This window comes from Marmota marmota, unplaced genomic scaffold, assembly GCF_001458135.2.
Source record: "Marmota marmota marmota unplaced genomic scaffold, marMar, whole genome shotgun sequence".
NCBI lineage: Eukaryota > Metazoa > Chordata > Mammalia > Rodentia > Sciuridae > Marmota > Marmota marmota.
Window position 1 is genome coordinate 36,788,264 of NW_026000057.1, and position 23,569 is coordinate 36,811,832.

At 35.7% G+C, this 23,569-nt stretch overlaps 1 protein-coding gene and 1 non-coding gene across 2 annotated transcripts in view; one reads left to right on the forward strand and one right to left on the reverse strand.

Annotated features, from left to right (window-relative positions):
• The window catches only part of Dkk2 (dickkopf WNT signaling pathway inhibitor 2), a 98,129-nt gene that overhangs the window by 32,421 nt on the left and 42,139 nt on the right, over window positions 1-23,569 (reverse strand). The gene's annotated exons all lie outside the window — the stretch shown is intronic.
• LOC125619852 lies at window positions 16,649-16,764 on the forward strand. Its single transcript, XR_007351442.1, has one exon. It is a non-coding gene; the product is annotated as a U5 spliceosomal RNA (small nuclear RNA).

The window sequence follows — 23,569 nt, forward strand, 5'->3', positions numbered from 1 at the left end:
TGTCAGGGACTCTAAAAATTGATCTTCCATGCCATTAAGAAATAGTAGAGGCTGTACACAATGCAAGGAAATTGCCCCTTTTCCTTTCATGTAAATCTTTCCATTTGTCTGAGAAGTCTACTTGATTCTTTATGCCTATTTTTTTTTTCAAATGTTCCCTAAGAGGATATAGACATTAAGTGGGACCCAGATTCTCAATTAGTAAAATTCCCATAAGTAACTCCATATCAGAAAGAGAATGATAAGACTTAAATGGGAATTTCAAGTTTTTTAAAAAAAATTTAATATTAAATATTCTTGAAAAAGAATACAGTAAAAATCCAAAATGTGAGAAAATCCATAATAACAGAATTTTGCAAAAAGTGAGAGTTATTGAAAAAGTTATGGAAAACAAGGGCCCACATCTCTTTCACTTGCTCAATTATGCATTTATTCACCAGATACTTTTTGCATCTTGTAAAACCTGTGAAATTTTTTGCCCTTCCTTCCACAAGATATATGAATACTCAATTAAGTTTTTACACAATGAAGCTTAGGTAACATTTGAAATACAATTTCTGAATTCTTTTCAACATGTCAACTCATGAAACAATTTGTTCACTGATACTAAAACTCAACAGAAAGGTACCAACTTAAAAGAAGGATAAAGCAAGTTAAGCAAAGAAAGAAAAACTCGGATAACTACATATCCATTACAGATTCATTTTATAAATAATGACTTATGTTTTACTAAATCAATGTTTGCCTAGCTCTTAAGACACACTGCCTGAAATTCAAGATGTTTCATATTACATCACTATTGTTACAAAATGTGTTGACTTTCCCTTGTAGCAGTTTTAATTTGTAATTAAAAGAAATGATTATAATAAATAGAATTCTCTTTTTCTACTAAGTTGGTCTTCAATAAAAGTGTGTGACTAAACTTTAAAAGAACAATGAAGTGGGTCAATTTATAGATTTACTATTTTCTTTTTTCCTAATCATTTGTTCATTCTTTTGTGAAAGGCCTGCTCTGGATGAGGAAGTAGTTTAATAATAAGGTCATTGGATATTTATTATAATTATGCATATTTAGGGAGAACCAAGCATTTGAATTTTAATTTTTCTTATCTTACAAGTTAATACATAAAGAGATTAACTTCTTTTAAATTATTTTTCTATTTCTTTCAAGCTTAGCAAGCATTTTGATAAAGGAGAATGATAAAATCAATATTAAATACTAATTTTGACCTGACACTATATATGAATCCTTTTGCCATCTCCCCTCTCCTTTCTCTGAAAAATTAAGAGTTGGCTAATTTTCCATGTGTTCTAAAATAGTATACTAAACTCATCAAATCTTTCAGAAAAAAAATGTATTTTGACCATATTGAAATGAAAAAGTGGTACAAGTTGTGGGTTGTCCATTTTGAAAATTTTTCAGAGCTGAAAAGTGTTTAATATTTAATTATAATAGCCATGTCTTAACACAGTGTTAATTTTCCTAAATTTTAAATCTTATTAAAATCTGTAAAACTTTGTCATTTTCATGACAAAGTGGTTCTAGAATCCCAATAGAGTAAAACAACCATATAATAATAAATTTTAAAATGTTTTAACCTTATTCAGAATTTCAAACTCTTCAGTTTGTAGCCACCAACAGCCTGTAACAACAACAACAAAAAAAAATGTGGTAATAGTTAAGAGTCATAGACTTTCTTTGCAAGCATAGTCATAGACTTTTCTTTGCAAAAACTTTCTTTGCAAGGTTTATGGGTTTCTCTTATGCATCTGACAGTAACAATTTAGTTAACAATCATTTGGAAGTTGGGTAGACAATAATAAACATGTTATGCAAATTTAGAGATATTCAAAATAGGCTTCATAACTTTTCTTACTAACAAAATAATCTCACATAATCCTCTTCCATCATCTGCTTTACAGCTCTGGACAATACACAGAAGCCAGCAGTTAATTATACAGTTAAAATATCACATACTACTCGATTTCTGGCTCTACCAACCTACAAAACTCTGTGCCTTTAGGCAAGTTACTTGGCCTCTCTGTTTATCTGTAAAATCTCAGCCCCATGGAGATTTTCCAAGAGTGATGAGATGTAACATATGTAAAGCACTTAGGAAGATGTCTGGCACTTAATAAGTGCTGTAAGTGTTAGCTACTGCTATTATTATGCTTGTCATCAGGACAAAGCTTGAGAAAATAAATCCACTGATAATTCTCAAGTCTCAGCTGGTCAAACCATCATTTCTTTCTCATCCAACATTGGTCTGATTTTTAACCAGAAGTCTCTGAGCTCGATTGGAAAATTTTGACAACTTTATATTCACTAACCTCTAACTACATGTCCTTCAATTGTGAATGTGCACAATGGATCACTGAGGTATTAGCAGTGTCTATGACATTGTCAGCAGTAGACATCACAGATATGTCCATATCACATTACGGCTATTTCTGGAGCTCAAAATATTGTTTCCACTCATCACCATTTAAAAATTGTGGTGGTTATTACAACCAGATCTTGTTATTTAGTATGTAAGTAAATGCTTATCTTGCTGTATCATAAACTTGGTTAATCATATCTCATAGATGATGCTCCTTTTTCCATTTTTATGCTAACTTTTTTTTATTTTTATTGGCACACTGTAATTATACATAACAGTGGGATTTGTTATAATATATTCATATGTGCACACAATAAGACAGTATAATTTGATCAATTTCATTCTCCAGTACCTCCCCTTTCCCTCTCCTCCCTCCCTCTGATCCCCTTCTTCTATTCTCCTGGTCTCCCTTCTATTTTTTTTAAAATTTGGTCTAACTAGTTATACATGACAGTAGAATGCATTTTGACTCATTGTGCACAAATGGAGCACAACTTCTCGTTCCTCTGGCTGTATGTGGCGTAGAGTCACCAGTAGTGTAATCATGCATATATGTAGGATAATAATGTCTGTCTCATTCTACAGTCCTTTCCATCCCCACAGCTCCACCCCTCCCACACTCCCCTCTGCACAATCCAAAGTTTCTTCATTCTTCTCTACACCCATCCCCACTATAGATCAGCATCTGCTCATCAGAGAAAACATTTCAGCCTTTGGTTTTGGGAATTGGCTTATTTCACTTGCATGATGTTCTCTAGTTCCATCCATTTACCTGCAAAGGCCATAATTTCATTTTTCTTTAAGGCTGAGTAATATTCCATTGTGTATAAGTACCACATTTTCTTGATGCACTCATCTGCTGAAGGGCACCAAGTTTGTTCCATAGTTAAGCTATTGTGAATTGAGCTGCTATAAATATTGATGTGGCTGTGCCACTGTAGTATGTTGATTTTAAAACCTTTGGGAATAAACCAAGGAGTAGGATAGCTGGGTCAAATGGGGTTCCATTCCTCCATTTCTGAGGAATCTCCATACTGCTTTCCAAAGTGGTTGCACCAATTTGCAGTCCCACCCGCAATGTATGAGTGTATCTTTCCCTCACATCCTCACCAACATTTATTATTGCTTGTATTCTTGATAATTGCCATTATGACTGGTGTGAGATGAAATCTAAGTTTTGATTTGCATTTCTCTAACTACTAGAGATGTTTAACATTTTTTCATATATTTATTGATCAACTCTATTTCTTCTTCTGTGGAATGCCTGTTCAGTTCCTTAGCCCATTTATTGATTGGGTTATTTGGTTTCTTGGTATTAAGTTTTTGAGTTTTTTATATATCCTGGAGATTAGTACTATATCTGATGTGCATGTATGCAAACATTTTTATGGAAAATGATCATAAAAGGTCCCTAAGCTTCACAAAATTGGTAAAAAGGGGTCTTGCATACCTGCCTATTGATCTTTATCTACTCTCTTCTTTTTGACTTTCAAATAAAGATGCAAGATACAAAAAATGATGAGAGAGTGAAAAACTAAAGGAAGAAAAGACACAGTTATTTACAGTTATATCCAGAGTTTTCTGAACAGCTATATTTTGAAGTTTGAATTAAGAATATGAATTGAATGAACCAAAAGGGACAGATAAGAAAGTTGAAGGCCAGCAAGCAACTTGGTTTTTGTGATGATTGTTTTTTTATGTCACCTTTGGTAAGCTCTAGCCCAGATGTTGCTGTAAAGGTATTTTTTGCATATGGTAACATTACCAGTTGGTTAAGTTTAAGGGTAGGAGCTACACTTGATAATGGATGGGGGCCTCCTCCAATCAGTTGAAAGTCCCTAAAGGCAAAAAAAAAAGTTTCCCATAGAAAAAGCAATTCTCCCTTAGCAGTGAAATATTCTATATTTCCAGCCTACAGAGTTCAGACTTGCCAACCCTACAATCATGTCAATCTGCTATTGATTCTGTTTCTCTGGAACCTCTGACTTAAGTTAAGAGTATTCATTTCCACTGCACCTACTTTATTTCACAGAGTAAAGGGAAAAGAAGAAATGTATTTTTCTTTCTCTTTACACATTTTTTGTACTTTTACATTCCTTTATATCTTATAATTTTGCTTCTTGATATTTAATATTATCTATTGGAACATTTTTGAAGATACAAAAATGTTTTTGCCTTGTGAATTATTCAGATAATTCATATGTCATATTTCTTGAAATAGCTAATATCAACCATTATGTTAAAACTTTGGCAACATGCCCTTTTTGTGAAACTAATGAGTTGTATCTCAAAGTTTGTCAGGAACAGGGTTCTCAAGAGCACCAAGGTCAAGAGCCACACAGGTCTTCCTAACCAAAAAGCAATAAAAACTGCAGCATCCCACCAAAATAATTCAAATACATGTCACCTGCCTGGTTTGTTTTTAATCTATCCTATAATTCTTTCACTTTTCTTCCCAAGAAAATTAATTCCTATGAAAAGAGGTTCTTGTTTGTATGTAAAGTCCAGTGGTACGTATACTAACATATAGTAGCTTAAGATTTAGAAATAATTGGGGAGAACGTAAAGGATTTTAAGTGCATGATTTCAAGTGAACATAGGTTTGGATGTTTGTCATAAGTCATAGGCAATTAATCTTTACTCATAAGGTGATTTAAATTATAAAATAATGACTAACAAGTAATCTAACACCATTAGATTGCCAAACAGTAGCCATTACACTGATTCTAGTAAAGAGCTGGCCCTTGTGATGTTATGGGGAGCTGCTTCAGAAAACACTCTTAAGTCTGAATTCAAATCAAAGAGAGCTTTATTTACCTGGCCAGGGACTGTCACCCACCCATAGAGACTGAAGCTCTGTGGGAGAACAGCAGTTTCCTGGCCTGTGTCTTGGGAATTTAAGGATGAAAACCACAGCTCAGGGACTTTCCTCTAGTGTCATGCAAGCAAGTCAATCATAGAAGCTAAGACAACAATTAGCACAGCAACTCAAGACAATCGCATCTTGAGTTTGAGCAGGTGTTAGACAATCGAATCCTGAGTTCAAGCAGGTGGTTAGTGAACCTACTTCAAAATCTTGGGTCACCAAGACCATCAAATCCTGGGTTGAGGACATTTTCTGGGGTACAAAGTACAGAAAACAATATAATATAAGAAAACTGCTTTCATTTCAGTTTCTCAGAAACAGCTCTTGTAACAGTTTTTTTTTTTTATAGAGAGCAACAAAATGGAGTCTTAGGCCTGTCTATGACAGTTCTTGCTTTATAATTATCTTAACTCACTTATCAAAATCTTGTATCTATAATCTAGATTTTCACTAATCTGTAACCTATAAGTTACACTCTTATTGATTGTATTTTATCAGTTCACACCACAAACAGTGATATAATATGCAATCACCGAAAAGTCCTAATAGAAGTTTCAAGACTCTTCACTTGGAGAAAAGCATGTAATTCATTGGTCCTTTCACATACCTTTCACCTGGTGGAGTTTTTGTTAGACTCTGGCTTAAAGACCAACATTTAATGCAGCATTTAGATCTAAACTCCAGTCACAAGAGTGCAACTGAATACCAACAAAATCAATTGCTGAGGGTTTTCTCATTAGCAGAACTCTGCATCCTTGCTAAATTTTTAACCATTCTACTTTTCCAAAGAATGTACTTGTGTTTTTTATTTAAATCTCATCTGTTAGGAAGCAAATGAAAGGTCTTGACCATTGTTCACAAATAGTCAATGTTTGAAAGAGAATTTGTAAGCCTCTGCATTCTTTCTTTCTTTAAACAATATGCATCCTAATGAAGAACCTGGAAGTTATAATTTTCTGGAGACTGCCTCACAACTACCAGGCTTTGCAGCCATAGGTTTTTGGTTTAGAGTACAAAAAGAAGAAAGGGCACAATGTGAAATTTTATTCAAAGAATTATGTTCATTATTATAGTCTAGGTATTACAGGAGCACAATTTTTTATTTTTAAGTTTTTAATTTGAAGGGAAGAAATACTTTATTGGAAGCTTTATAATTACTAACAGGAAAAAAATTGATGGAAATGATGTTCCTTGGTGGCACTACCCATTCATTACATTATGCCATCTGTCAACTAACAAATACTGAGCACTTACCATGGTTCCAGCATCGTGTCAGGCACTGGGCAAAGACAAGTATAACATTAGTTCCTATGGAGCTTGCCACTTTGTGGAATCAATAGCAATGCATAGAATAAATATGATAAACTTAGAAAAGTACTCTGAATAAATATGGAACAGTACCATAGAAATGCAGAGCAAAATAACTCAATCTAGATTAAAGGTCAGAGAAAGATTTCCTGAAGAAGTGATATTTGAGCTGAGATCTAAAGGATGTCTGGAGTTAACCAGTTGAGAGACCCAAGCTAAGGAGAAGTTTTCAGAAAGTGGAAATGGCTTATGAGAGTCCCTGTGACTGGAGATGGCCCAGTGAAAAGGAAAGCAAAATGACCCTAGAAGGAGAGGAAGGTGGGGCCAGTGTGAGATGAGGCCTGCCCAGCCACATGCAGAGAGGCTTTTCATCCTGGAGGAAATGGAAAGTGACAGAATTGTAAGGAGGGTGATGACATGATCCCAAGCCATAGATCTGTCTTCGCCAGTTAAATCTGATCACTAGCACACAATGCCGGACACAATAGAATTGACATAGAAGTGACATTTGTCAAAGGCAAGAGGAAGGAAGGAAGGAAAGCAGGAAAAAAGAAGAGATGGGGGAGCAAGAGAGGGGAGAAGGAAGGAAACCTCAGAATGTAAGACATAGTATATATATAATATTTGGAGCCCCTAACTATTGTTGGGCTCCTTGAACTTTTTCCAGAGCTTCCCAGGTAATTTTATTTTGGTTGTTATCACTATTTTTATGAATGGGGATAATGAACCCAGGATAATTAAGCAATTTGCTTAAGGGCAACCAGTATTCACCTCTAGCCCCAGCCCTCTTGTATATGATTCTATTTATTTATTTATTCATTCATTCATTCATTCATTCATTCATTCTCTCTTCCCACTGGAGTGGTCTTGTGGTTAAGATTTAAAATGAGAGTCAAAATGATGAGACAACGCTTCATATCTTCTTAAAATTATTGCAACTATCATATCTACTTTTAAAGAAAGTTGCTGTGAAACAGTGTGCCCAAAAGTTAGCAGAAATTTTAATTAAGCATAAAATGACCTGATTAATGAAGTAACTGAGACTTCATTTTCCATATGGCTTTCTGGGTAAGTTGGGCTTTGAATGTTTTGGCAAAATTCTTGAGCTATTGTCACATATAGGGCTTACAGAAAATTGAAGGACTGCCTCTGGTTGTAGATCCTCCAGGTTAGGAAATAAGAGAATAATATCATTGACTCCCCCACTCAAGAGATGATAAAGAGACACTCTTTCAAAATGCATGCTTATCTTCTTTCTCCTTTCTCCATGTTTCCCATTTGGATTTCACAGAAGCATAAGTGGTTAACTGAAAAACACTCCCAGAGTCAAAAGTACTCAAGAAGAAATATTAGCATTTGATCTAGTACAGATTCTAATTTCTTTTCTGGAATTAAGTTAAGTGCTAAGTTCCTGGAGGATAAGGCTGATTTGCGCTTCTTGTTTTGTTTTTCATTTAGCAGTCAATTGCTTCAAAGAAGCGCTTTTATGATCTTTGCTCAGAATTGAAGCTAAACTTTCCTTACTTTGTTTGACTAAAAATGTCAGGCTCCAGTTTGAGACCCTCTTGCCTTTCCCATCTCACATATCTCAGGGTACATCCCAGGTTTTCCCACTTCTTGGGATTCATAATAATTTTCCTAGGCTCCTCCACTCTCAAGATGGGTTCTCTCTTTTCTCAATCTATCACACCCATCCTTCCCAAACCTCAAAAAAAAAAAAATTCTGCCTTATTTCCACTCCAGTACTACACAAAATGTTTACTTTGAAAATCAATAAATAACTTTCACCTAGTATCTAAATAGGGGAGAATATGAGGTGAGCATTAAAAAGAAAAAGGAAGGTATGTTTTCAACTTCAATAGCTTTCACCTCTCTCACATTCTTCTTGGTCTCTGATCATATAATCTTTGAAAGCTTTTCACGTTTATTTTGAGTGATTGTTTTAGGTGTGAGAAATATTCTACTGCTTTCTAAACTAAAGGGTGGGGGATTGGAAACCACTGGAAAGGAAAGAGCCTGACCAAGGGAAGACACAGAGAACCCAGAAATATTCTCAGAATTTCAATTGGTCAGAGATTTCCCTCACCCTCATAATTCCAACCTCCAAATTCAAATCTATGGTTTTTAGACCAGGAACACAAGATTTAGAGAACTACAGAGTAGCTGAGAAGTAAAGCAGAGAGATTCTTAATACACAGTCTCAGTGATACCGAGTTGATTAACACTTAATGAAACTCTATTGTCATCATTTTCATCAAAGCAAATATTCTGAGCTTGAATCAGACTTCAATACACTCAAGCCAGGTAGCTTGAGTGTGTGTTCTACCATTTATGAGATGCATGATAATTTGACAATTTATTAAAGCTCAGTTTTCCATTCATAGTTCTACCATTTATGAGATGCATGATAATTTGACAATTTATTAAATCTCTGTTTTCCATTCATAGAATAGGGACAATATAGCTACTTCCTTCACAAGGCTATTGTGAAGATTGAATGAATGCAGTAATATAATGAACTGAGAAGATTTTCTGGTACTAAAAAGGATTGTTTAATAAAAAAGATAAATACATATTTGGTGAGCTTTCTGAATGTGTATAACTGCAAGGATGCAAGTTTAATCCATCTAATAGAGACTAGTGGTCATCTAGTTTTGCCATTATCACCAGAAAGGTTCAGTAGGATGATGCATGTGAAATTCTCCTAAAAGTGCTTGGTGTAGAGCAGGCACTCAACAATCATTACTAATGTCATTATCATGATAATTATGATTTTATGATCACATTCTTTCCCATGGCACAAAAAAACATTCATCAATAGTAACTCCATTGTCAGTCCCTGTTGCTACTATAGAAACTCTCAAATGATGGATTCAAAAGGTGTTCACAACTTTTGGTTAAAATTCAATTTTCCTGCTACTGCTGTGGCCCAGTGTGTGAGCCCCTCTCTCGGTAGAGGGTTTATTGAATCTAGGCAATGTTAGAACTATGGCAACACTGGCATAGCTGGTAACTGGAAAACCTTTAATCCATCCAGTATAATTCCAAAATTGAGGGTCAATACTTAAAACTCATATGGTTACCTTGTCCCCAAAGAGGAGGAAACTGGTGTTCACAATTAACATTTGACGGTATTCCTTAAGGAATCTTCCTGTTAAATTCAATCAACCATGTCTTTGAGAAGGACCAGAGAGGTGAAGTTTCTAAAATGTCAAGACGACTATTTGGAAACAGAAAAAAGGAATCAAATAACTGCTGTTGTTATGTTTTAAACTTTTCAAATATACTAAATTAGATTTTGTTTTGTTTTGCTTTACTTTGCTTTACTGAAGTAAACATTTATTTGGGTGGCCATCTTAGAATCCATCCTAGCACTGACTTTTGTCACAGTGTGCAAATATTTTCTTGTTTTGTTTTATCCCTGGGTAAACATATAGAGAATGTGATTTTCCTTATGTGCCCTGTCGTTTGCATTGCTTTGGGAATCTGATTAGCGTGAGATACACAACATCCATGAGTCAGGATAAACTCAGACACTAACTTTCTAAATGACACTGAGCTATTCCCTCTAGAAACATAAATTCTTTGTATTATGAATTTATCGCTCCTAAAAGAAAAGTATTTTATGTTCTACCTTACACTCTCTGTACCATTAAAGCAGCAGTACCCACCTAATTCAATTTCATATATCTCAAAACTAATTATTAAGCAGCTTATATCTACACTCTGTTTAGTGCTGGAGGAGGAAAGGACAATGAGATTAATGGCACACTGAAGGGACAGAGCAGAGACATTTCTACTCCCAAAACCATCAAACCAAAGACATGCACACCACTACCTATAATGCAGAGCAGACCACATAAATGCTAAGTGATGCTTTCAAGTCCTCTAAAAGAATAATGCTTTAACCAAACAAAATCAACCTACATCCAGAGTATGAATGATGCTGTTGTTACTTATGTCTACTTGTCTTCTATTTTACAGTGCTCTTTGATCCATTCTTTGCATTCTTCTTGTCTGAAAGTAATATTCTCGATACGTTTAATAAAGAGACCCCTCCTTTGTTCCTAGAAGCCTTGGCTGCTGATCAACAAAAGCCCTCGACAGACTTAATCCCCTGTGTTTGGCACCACATCAGTCTGGAAGTAGTTTACATTCAGAGCCCTTTGGAGTAAATACTCATTAGAGGTTCCGTTGGCTCATTTGGTCACCCACATTTTGCAGTGGGTGGCCCAGTTGGCATCCTCATTATTTTATTTTCCACCACTGAAAATAATCCAGATGTAGTAACCCGACACTGCTTTCTTTGCTACTCTTATTCCATTGTAATGGAGCATCCATTTATTTGTGATACTAGCTAATAAGTCTGGATAAGTAAAAACCTCAGTCTGGTAATGCTATAACAAAATTTTTCATATACTTTTTTCAGTGCAACTTATTGAAATGCAATCTGATCATTCCAAGTATAATTTACTGGTAATACCTCATGTCTGAAACTTAGAATTATTCTCCTCCCTCCTCCCCACAACTTTACACAAATGAACAAACCAATTCACAGAGGTAAATTACCAAAATTATTGACAAATTTCACAGCAAAACTCTTGCTACTTTGTTTATTCCCGAGATAAATCTTTACCACCAAGTTTCTTAATTAAAACTTTTAATTTTAACAAGACAATCACTGTATAGACAGTTCTTGTATCAAAGAAGCTAAAGTTTCTATAATGTTATTGTCTTTCTAGGTTTAGCAATGAAAGTCTCAAAATTAAACAAAACAAAACAAAACACTTTCCTGAGTACCTATTAAGTTCAAAGTAAAGTATTGTTAAAATTCAAGGAGGCTAAAACATGTCTTTTTTACAGGGCTTATATTCTTGTTACAAAGCTAGTATGTTGATACCTTTCCCTTATGATTATGTATCTGAAAAAATGCTTGTAATAATATCTATTGAATAAGATACTTATTAATACAAGGATTAAAATCATAACATACACCAAGTTCTTAAAACAAAGCTGGGTTTTTCCTATATTTACAGGTATTTGAGAAGTTACTGTATTCTTACCATATGAATTATCATCAGCCTTCCATAAGAAAACATGTAAAGGTGTTTTGTTTGTTTGTTAATTTTAGAATTCCTACAACTCTGAAATGTTTTATTAGTTTCAGTACAGATAACAGGGAATTGATGTGGTATTAGAAGGTGAGGGAATGTGATCACCTAACAGATGTTGGGCATGATGTTAGTGTATTCGTGTCCATCAACTCAATTAATACTCAAAACAATCACCAAATGCATACATTGCTTTGTCTGTTGAATAAAAATAACTAAAGTGTACACAAACAAGGTTAAATAAGGAACCGTGATTGAAAGCAAACTCTCTAAAAAACTCACATTCTTTCCATTCATTCCCTGAATTCTAACAAGACTACTTAATATCATTTTTTTTCAGACAGGAAGAGTGTAGGAAGCACCCTGTCATCTTGTGCAAAGTCATACTGTATCTTGGATTTTAACTGCTGCAAAGATTTAACAACTGTGGGAGAAAAACAGAAAGGTATCCTCCTGTGTACTATAAATAGGCCACTCAGTGGTAAATTACATACTCCCGGTTTATCCTAGAAGGAGCCCCACATCACCACTGGACAGTATTGCTGACCATGGCCAAAACCACGAGGGCTTGCACGTGTTCAGGATCGCTCTGCTAAGTGTGCAACACACATGCAGAGGCCGTGCTATTCGTACTACCGACTTACTCAAACTCTCTGCAGTCATGCACAGATGCAGTTTCTGTCTTTTCTCATATATCACAGTATCCAGGTGTTTGTTTGTTTGTTCAACCTTAACATTTAGCCACAAGACTTTTATAAACCCTCAAATGGATCCACAGGGGAACAATTCATAATACTACTCACTTTAAATAGTTCACTACCATCAGTCTTAAGTTACTCATCCACAACCTACACGTAAAACTTCATCTTGGTGCATGTGCTGTGGTTAGTGCTACACCCTCTATATCACAGAGAGCTTTTCCCATAGAGGATGCCATAAAAACTTGGAAAGAAACTTTTAATTTTAACAAGACAATCACTGTATAGACAGATTTATCTTATCCTACTCTTTTGTTTTGTTACCATGTTATTTGAAACAGACTATTCTGAAGCACAAATATTATTAATTTCAATTTAGAATATATAGTTTTATATTGATAATACATCTATACATTTACTTATATTTAATATACCTATAGATATGTGTATGTGTACATATTACACAGATCAAATTTTAAGCATGAAACTCATCTTTTAAGTGAAAATAAAATTTAAGCATAGTATGTATTGATTATATCATGTATACTGTTTGCTTAAATACAAAGGAAAGCCAATGGAAGACATGAAATTTTGATTTTTATTCAGCATTACTTTAAATGTTTCTTACCAGAAATAGAACAAATAATGATTCTATGAGGATTGTTTGTTTGTTGTGGATACAAGTAATATAACTTTTTTCTGGTATTGGAAATTGAACCTATAGATGCTTTATAATTGAACTACATCCCCAATCCTTTTTACTTTTATATTGAGACAAGATCTTGCTGAGTTGTGGAGGGCCTCACTAAGTTTCTGAGGCTAACATCAAACTTATGATCTGCTTGCCTCAGCCTCCCAAGCCTCTGGGATTACAGGTGTGCACCACCAAACTCAACACAAGCAATATAACTTCTTAATTCTGGGTTAACTGTGGTTTACTATGATTTCACAACACATGATGGATTGTTTTAAAACTAGGGTTCATGTAAATTCACTCACTTATTAACTAACAAACTTATTAAACAAATTCCATGTATAAAGGAAAGTAAACACATATGGTATTGCTGCTATTTTCAATAATGCTACCAATAATAACTTGGTGCTATGTGACAGGTACAGAGGTGCTTGGAGAATGCAAAGATTTATAAATAAGGGCTAGTTCAAACCATCCAAAATTTATTATCTAAAACGTTAGAATAGAGTTCTATTTTTAAAAACTCACAGTCCTGTTTTTTCCTTACAACAGTGTAAGTAAGTATTACTATTACCTTACACTGAAAGAGGGAAATTGATGAGCAAGAATTTAATATAGATAAGGACTCAACTTTTGAACATGCTCCCCACTTGAAAAGACAACTGGGTGAAAAGAATTTACTCATAATTTTGTCCATGAAAAATTTACACAAGGTTCCCGACTTTTAAAGGCTTGAATTTTCATTTTTGGTGCAAAAGTGCATTTAATATAAAAATACATTCAGAATAAAGAATATTTTAAATTTTAGTTTTTTCCTAGGCTGGCAAGATTTGATAAGACACTCTCTCCCAAAGCTAGGCAGCAAATTCAAAGTGCACCTCTGGGAAGCAAGGGATACAGTATACCACGTGGCTAAGTTGTCATGTTCTTGGTGGGTCAGGTGCAATAAATGCATTTGTAGATGCAATAGTTTCAATTTGCAGTGGGTTTTTCAGGACTGTAACCCTATCATAAATACAGGAGCATCTGTAATATAGTCCTTCAAAAATAATTTAAAGTGTCAGGCATGGTGGCACATACCTATAATCCCAGCAGCTCCAGAGGCTGAGGCAGGAAGACTGCAAATTCAAAGCGAGCCTCATTAACTGAGAAAGACCCTAAGCAACTTAGTGAGAACCTGTCTCAAAGAAAAAATAAAAAGGATTGGGGATGTGACTCAGTAGTTAAGTGCTCCTGGGTTAAATTTGAGGAGGAGGAGAAGGAGCAGGAGTAAAAAAAAAAATGAAAAAAAAATTTAAAGTGCTGATTCTTCTGGTATTTAATTATCAGTCTATATGAGAAAAATGGATGCAATGAGAGTAAATCAAAATAATGCCTAATGGACATTTGAAAGGGTACTCTAAATTAAAGAGTAAAAAATAATTAACAACAAAATTATTCTGATTTTGGTTGACATATTAAGCGAATAATCGTCTCTAGTCTATAATTGAGAAAAATATTTTTCACATAAAAATAGCACCTACTCTTGGGCTGGGGATGTAGCTCAAGTGGTAACGCGCTCGCCTGGCATGCGCAGGGCACTGGGTTCAATCCTCAGCACCACATAAAAATAAAATAAAGATGTTGTGTCCACTGAAAACTGAAAAATAAATATTTAAAAATTCTCTCTCTCTCTCTCGCTCTCTCTCTGTTTGAAAAAAAAAATAGAACCTACTCTTTAGTCTGAGATCTTAAAAAAACAATTGCACATATCAAAACATTCCCCTAATCTATATAAAGTCAGTATCCTTTTTTAAATTCCTTTAGAAGCTGTTGAGAGTATGGGGTCTAAGGACACTCAGGCACCTCTCCACTAGCATCCCAAATTCCCCACCATTTACTTGTTCCCTCTGTATTTGAATCTCTCCCTTTTGAATCATTATGCCCAGTTTTTCCTGTTTCCTGAAACAGGGCAGCCTCCTGTTCTCTCCATGCTATGCCCTTTTGACAGCAGCCAGTCATCTTATAGATTGCTATAAGATGACTGTCTGGTCTTTGACTTTATGTCAAATCCTAGCTACCCTGGGAGGCTCACTACAAATTTCATCTTTCTGATGTTACTTCAAGGATGATTTCTACTCTCACTGCAGAGAGAAGGGATTTTTTCTCATCACTGAACTAGTTTTGTTTTAACTCTATTATTTCTCCTACTTATATGATGCTGATTTAACATGTTGTGTTTATTTATAATCTCATCTCTCCAGCAAAATTATAAATTCTTGAAGATTAGAAATTATGAAATTTGGGGGTGGGGGAGTTACAGGAGTGCATAGGATGCCCGTTTAGCCATTTTCTAGTGCACAATTCAGTAGCACTGAGCGCATTTCACTATGCTCTGTAGTCATCACTACTCTCCATTCCTAAAACAAAATCATCATCCCAAACAGAAACTCTGTACTCAGATAATAACTCCCATTTCCCTCTCCACCCAGCTCCTGGCAACTTCTATTCTCTCTGTCTTTAGGAATTTACCAATTCTAGGTCCCTCATATGAGTACAGTTATACAATATGTGTCCTTATAGGTCTAACTAATTTCACTTACCATGTTTTTGTGGTTTACTCATGTTGTAGCATGTATCAGAATTTCATCCTTTTTAATGCTAAATAATGTTCCAATATGTGTGTGTGTGTGTGTGTGTGTGTGTGTGCGCGTGTGTGTGTTCTGTGTCTGTCTCCACCTTTTGACTAATGTGAACAATGAATATTGATGTCCAGATATCTGGAGCTGCTGCTTTATTCTGGAGATGCTTTATTCTTAATAGCCAAAAACTGAAAATGAACTTAGATGTCTTTCAACAGAGGAATGGTACATCAATACCACAGAAAACTATTTTTAAATAAAAAGACATAAATCATCAACACACATTAGCACAGCCTACAATCCCCAGAAAAAAATTGTTGAATGAGAGAAGTCAATCCCAAAAGACTATATACTATGTGATCCCATTTAGATAACATTCCTGAAATGACAGAATTAGGACAGGAGAAAAGTGAAAGTAACTGTGAAGGCAACTTGGGACATCCTACTGGTGATGGAAATATTCTGTCTATGACTCTATCCATGGTGGTATCCTAGTTGGGATGTTGTTCTATAGTTTTACAAGATGTGATCACTGAGGGAAAGTGGGTAGAGGGTCTATCTTATCTCTCTGTATTATTTATTACAACTTCATGTGAATTTACTATTATCTCAGAACAAGAAAAGAGGGAAGGACAAGCAGAGAAGAAGGGAGGAATGAAGCTCACCAAGAAACTAGATCCCAGTCAGGCAGGTGTACTTCATATCACCTCCTAATTGTGGCCCAGGCACAGTCTGAATACTAAATCATTTCTAGAATGGAAAGGGTGGTAACTCCAATGGATTTGAATATCTACAGTGTCCTGTCCAGAGTGAAATTATAGACTGACAAAATTTTCATTTCCTTACACTCTTATTTATTTATAGAATTCCCTGCGAAGTTTTGCCAGGCACTATATTTTCATGCCAAATGGCCACCATCAATGCACTAGGAGCTTCTCTGAGTTGCCATGTGTCATGGAAGCAAAGGGTATACTCTGATTCTTTTTCATATTGTATGAATATTTGGCCTTTTACTAAAGATTTCCAAAGAGGGAAATAACTTTCAGTCTTACTTTAATTGTTTGAGGCCTTGCTTTGACAGGGATAATTATTTAGTTTTAATGAAAGACATTGTTGTGAAGTGAAAGCAGAAGTGTAAAAAAAAAAAATAGAGAGTTGGTTCCTTTTAAGTTCCTGGGGTTGTCATGCAACTCTCTCTTGATGTTCTTTTAAAAAGTCACAAATTTCAATGCAGATAGGCAATCTTAGTGGAGAACAGCAGTTTACCACAGAAAATATTTCTCTGTAAAGTAATATTTCAGGGAATTATTCTAGATTTTCTGATTACACACAACTGAAGTGACATTCACACACACATCATCATCATCATCATCATCATCAATGAACTCATGTCAGAAGAGTCTACAGTCTCCCTAATTTGAAGCAGCTGTTACATTCTAAATATGGATAGCCCAGTCTTCTGAAACTATCATTAAGAGTCAGAATCCTCAATTTAAAGGTTCTTTATTATTCTCTCTGTAGGGGGATTTATATCACATTGCTGTTGGCTCTCCCCCTATTGTTCTCAGACTGTCATACATAAGATGTCAACAAGGGTATATTTCATTCATACTCTAAAATTAAATTCTTTCTCCCACAATTAGACATAATCATGATCACATACGACTATGATTTAACATAACTAAAATAGATGGTGTAAGATTTATTGTTGGCTTGTGTTTGAAATAATGAAGGCGGATTTTTTAATTTCATGCTAACTATTTGGGACATAATTCCTACTCATTTTGTTTCCATATATCTCCACCTAGTTCGATAGCACATTGCTAAAATGCCCTTGTAGTAAACTTTTAAGTGAAATCCAAGAAAATGCTGATAAAAATAAATATTTTTCAGATATATTCACATATGTGTCTGTATAAAATAAGCTCTTTGAGGACCTGATCACTCTTAGTAAGAAAAACAAGCTGGATTGTGAGCTCTTTCTTCTTTCTAATGATAACTTTAAAAATTATGTCAATTGCCAGGCACAGTGGTGTACGCCTATAATCCCAGCAGCTCGGGCGGGAGGCTGAGACAGGAGGATCAAGAGTTCAAAGCCAGCCTCAGCAAAAGCAAGGCACTAAGCAACTCAGTGAGACCCTGTCTCTAATAAAATACAAAATTGGGCTTGGGCTGGGGCTGGAGCTCAGTGGTTGAGTGCCCCTGAATTCAATCCCTAATATGCCCCCTCTCAAAAATTATCCTAATTGTACCCATGTCAATTATCTCATTTGAACATCATAATGACTCTGTAAGCCAGAAGTCTGTAAAACACTTCTGTTTCTTTTACTTGTTCTGAATCCATGCCCTGTTCCTACATTACACCACCCAATGTTTTATTTAAATACTTGGCCTCCAGACTTGACTGGAGTTTGATGGGGCTGTGCCTGGGAATAACCTGCTTCTCATGCCCTCCTCTGACCAAGGAGAAGAGACATGCAGGACCCCAACTAACCACCCAAATGTTTTCTTGAATGTGCATTTTGAATAGAAAGATGGGATGCAATCTGAAGACCTCTTTAACTTTCTTTTTTTGTGTGGTGCCCTAATAATGCCAATGCACCTTGTTCCCTGCAAGCCCAGAGCCCTTTGGATTCATATCCTTCCATGGCTAGTTCTGTCCTTTATTTGGTTCCATTGGCTAACACGTATCCTTAAGAGCTGACTTCCATTACTGATACCTGAAAAACCCCTAAGGGCTATGGTGTTTCCCTCTTCTTGATGATGAGGAAATTGAGGTATAGAGAGGTAAAGAAATTAGTCTACTTAGTTAACACAACTGAATACAGGCCTGATCCCAAGCTTTGCTTTTAAACTCCACGTTACCTGTTTCCAGTTTCTGAAAGGTTCCAATGAGAGCATGTCTAGGGTCATCATACCATGATACTAAGTTAGATGGAAAGTATAAAATGGATATGGTAGGAAGCATCCCTTCCTTTGTTACACTGAATTGGTCAGTATTTATTATACACCAAAGGATTCCTTGCACTAAATAAGGAGTACAAAACCAGGACCAACTTTGCAGTGATCCTGGAGGTTCCTGTAACTCTCTTTTTAGTGGTTAATGTCACACAGCTATGCACTATTCCAGACTTAGCATGGGTTCAAGAACAGGACCTACCTGCATCTAAAAAAAATTTATTTCACATTTATTTAGCAAAGAAGGATACATAAAGTCTAGTGCAAAGAGTGCTAATGTGTGTAAATATCATTCTAAACCTTCCACGAAGAACTACACCAGTCAGTCAGAATCAAATGCAGGAGAATCAAATCATGACTAGATTGAAAATGAGAATGGGCCGCAACATGTGAAGTCTTCAGCCCCAAGGTCAAGATCCTTCATCCCATTTGTGACCTGGGTACAGTTTATATCTTTGAGACTCTGTTTGTATATGCTTTTAAAGCATTCTATAAAGGAAGCAAGACTATCTCATGGTCCACTTAGCAGTAAAATTAAGGATCAAGATGAGGTGGAACAAAACCACAACTGGGGTTGGGGAGAGCTCAGCTGAATGCCAGATGCCCACATTAGCTGGACTGATTCCACCAAACCCCTGGCTGTCCCTTCATGTTCGTAACCTGAAAAGCCACCCCTAGAAACCACATGTCATGGAAGTGTTAAGCCATGGTCTTTCTAGGATTACTTCAAAGTGGTTACCCCTGGAGCCAAGAAAGAAATAGAATTTGGTCTGAGGCATTGGTGGGGGAAACACACTGGAGACCCACTTTTATTTCGAGAAGAATCTTAAAATCAATATCTAATAAATCAACAAATTTCCTCCATGACTTTTGTTTCAAATTCATTGGAATAAGGAATCTTTATTGTATGGTGTGCTGGGAAAATCCTGGACAGTAAAGTCAAGAGAACCTGATCTTGATTCTGGCCTCTATGTTTACCAGGTGTGACATGAGCAAGAAATTTCTTTGTGCCTCAGTTTTCTGATCTGTAAAATAAGGTATCTCAAAACACTCCTATCTCTCAGGATGACTGAGTTGAATTGTATATTCAAAAATTATTGATAGATACTTAACAATAGGATTATTTCCTTCCATTCAGGAAATGTTTTTAGAGGATAGTCCACTCTAGTGCACTACACTACAAAAATCCTATCAATTGTTAGGAAACATCATTAAAAGTTAGTGCCCACTGAATGTATCCCACATTTGGGATACATTTGGCTATTGTTTAGAGTGGAACTTTCCAACAATAGGAGCCATACAGTAATTAAAAATTGTCTTATTTAAAGAAATGAATTCAAGTAGGGCATGGTCGCTGAGGCAGGAGGATCTCGAGTTCAAAGCCAGCCTCAGCAAAAGTAAGACACTAAGCAACTCAGTGAGACCCTGTCTTTAAATAAAATACAAAATAGGGCTGGGGATGTGTCTTAGTGGTCAAGTGCCCCCGAGTTCACCCCTGATACCCCCCAAAAAAGAAATGAGTTCAATGACATTAATAATTTATTTAGTTCAATCCAACATATTTTAAATGTTATTTTAATAGAAAATGAATATTAAAAAATTATTAGTAAGATTTTTTTCATTGTTTTCACAGTAAGTCTTTAAAATCTAGTATATATCTTATATTTATAGCCCATCTCTGTTCAAATAATAAATCCTGAAGTAAAATGAAGTCCTATCAATACAAAAAAAAATTATTTAATGAAAAAAAAGTTGTTTAATGAAAAACATTTAAGATATTTTTGCTTCTGAATTTTAATATTAATTAAATAAATTTTAATATTAATCTTAACTAAATAAAGTACAGAATTCTGTTCCTCGATTACACCACTATGATAGTCACAATATCAAGCGGTCAATAGGTAACTAGTAGCCATAATACAGGATGGTTCAGGTTAAGAGAAGATGTAGTAACCTGAGAGGTTCAAGTCAGATAACTATTATCTTCTTAAAGCTGTGAAGAGTAAGAAGAAAAAAAAATGGTGAAATTGATGAGAGTTACTTATATGGAGAGAACCCCATCTATGTTCCTTCAGTTGAGATTCTCAGCCAACCTGAGAGCAATCTGCAGATGGAGCCAAAGAAAGAAGTACCTAGAACCACATCCCCAGTGGCATGCTGATAATGTGACTTTCCAAATATGAAAATCCCAATTTGTAGCACTTGCTCATTTTCACAATATAAATTCTCCCACTATGACTGATTATAAGCTAAACATCTGTCACTGAAGTCAGAGTTGGGGGAAGCTATGCCGAATTGGCTTTCTTCAAAACATTGCCTCCTGCCATTAAATCTCCTGGTAGAATCTCTCTCTCTCTTTTTTTTTTCCTTGTTGGCCAAAGTCAACCGGTAACCAGAGGCAAGGGAGCCTTGAAATGTATTTCCTACAGGCGACCCTCCTAGGGTACTGAACAAGATGGAGTAGGATCAGAAAGGAGAAGTGGAAAACAAACTCAGTGTTCAGAATAAAGAAAAACAGTCAGCTTTTTCTCTTTGTCTTCTGGACACAAAGCAGACAACAGCTATAAGGAAACTGAGAGTGACAGCACAGACTTTGGAAACAGAATGCTAACTAGAGCAGACATCACGTTATTTATTTCTCAGATGATTTTTTTTTCCCCTGTGAGTATAGAATTTGTGCAAAGGAAGATACCTCTTCCAAATTTTTTGAAAAGAATTTTAGCAATTATTAAAACATGATATTTTAATATGAATCAATGAGTTTATATCAATACTGTAATTATTCAATATATTGACAAAACTGATGATAAAATTTTATTTCAGTTAATTATTTTAGCTTCGGTTTTAGGAGCCTGCATTCTTCAACAGCTGTCTTCCCCCTTACACCCAGTGGTCCCTCAAACATTTCCCTATAGTTCCATTCCACTGCAGTAAGCATGCAGGTTTTCACCATATGGCCCTCAATACCACCTGCTTTACCTTTTCTCTCTTTCCAGATCTCCCCACATGGCACCACTAAGAGATTCTTCCTATAATACCACTTTTTATGTGATCCCACTTCCCAAGAACCTTCGAGGACTCCCTATGGATTACCAAAACTAGTTGGCATTCTTGATCTCGCCCTCAAAGAACTCCATAACTTGAATTTAACTTACATTTCTGAACGCTCACATGAGCACTGCCATGGGAGTGAGATCATGTTATGGCTGTCTACAGAACACAGGCAACATGTTTTGTTGCATGCTGACTCCTTTTGCCCAACCTCAAACACAGGCATACCACAATACTACTTTTATATATCCATATCTGTATTTTTGCAAATCCCACCCAGCACTAAGGCTCAATCTCAAAAACTGAAGATTTTCTAAGCATTCAGGCTACAGCATCTGCTCCATGCTCTGAACTCCAGTGGCATCTGATCTTTAGGCATGTTTCATCACTGGGATTTACATTAGGGTATTGCAGAAATGTTAAAGGTTTGGTTTAAGTACAGCCTGTAATTAAGTGAAAAAATTAATTGTTTCTATATTTGCCAACAACTTTCTGATTGGCACATGGAGTGCAGCCTCGCTCACCTGAGCCCAGTGTCTCCAGTGTCCCCAGTGTCTCCCTGGAATTTCTGGAGTAACACCCCTCCATGCGTGCTGCCTCCTCCCTACCTACTGGCCATTGAAAGTTTGCTTCTGAATTTAGGATATTTACTGAAGGCCCAGAGAAGGAACTTTCAATTTTTGCTTTGAGCTATCAACAGGTCTCAGTGAAGATAGACAATCTGTATTAAAATTAATTTGGAAGATACAGGCTAGAACAAAGATAAGTTTCTTTGCTGCAGGAATTCTCTGTTTTTACTTAGCTAATTAGATATGTGAATCATTAAGAAAAAACATAGTAGGTAGAATTGCACACAAATATCTGAATATAGAAATTTCTCTTCACAATACCCTGGCCCTAAAACAGGCTGACCCCACAGGGTTACTTAAATTAGTTTACTTGAGTTAGTGTGTGGAAAGCACTTAGAACAGTACCTGGAAGAAGAAGAATAAAGTTCTTTGAGCTTTGTTGGTGGTGGTAGTGTCACATAAAGGTCTAACTGGTACCTACTGTGTGTCTCAGGGAAGAAGCAGAGTTGCATATAGATTGAATCTTTCCTAGCAGATTTAAAGATGCCACATGGATACTGCACAGCATCAGAACAGACTTCTCTCTGGGGTCCTATGAGTCAGACACTAGTTCAAGTGCAGAGAAGAAGTTTATTCATTTCCACTCTTTCCAAAGCCTAGCTAATGAGGCCTTTAGCAAGGGCTTAATTAAGTACTGCACAGTAATAGATCAGAGTACAACCTGAGTCTTACTTAAATTTTGGTTTTTCCATTAGTGACCATATAAACTTGGGCAGATTGTTTAAAGGATCTAAGTCTATAAATCTATAAAATTTGAATAATTTTATTTACCTCTCTGGATTATTATCAGGAATTCAGGAAAAATGTCTATAAAATACTTAGCTTTGAATCTGTGGTAAAATGATAAATTTATTTTTCTGGCTTGTGAAATACCAAAGGTTCACTAGTGAAGCCATTGCTACAGTATCCATGAGGACTTCATATCTAGCAGACATCTAGTGAATGTGTTGGCTGCTTGAATGGCTAAAGTAGGTCTAATGGAGTAACTTTCCACCATTAGGAACTACAGAGCTCTCAGTGGCCACCACTCCGAGCAGCCAAAACAGAAATCAAACTTCCCAAGATCCAAAAGTAATTTCTGAAATAACTCTGGGGCTCCCTTATTATGTAAAACCTTTAAATAGTTTCTAATATTATGCATAAAGATTTGGTTCCTAGTTAAAATAAAAAAGTCTTCCCATGTTCATTGCTTTGATTGTGAACACTGTGAGTAATACTTTAGTTATTCACAATCCAGTGGTCGGAAGCTATG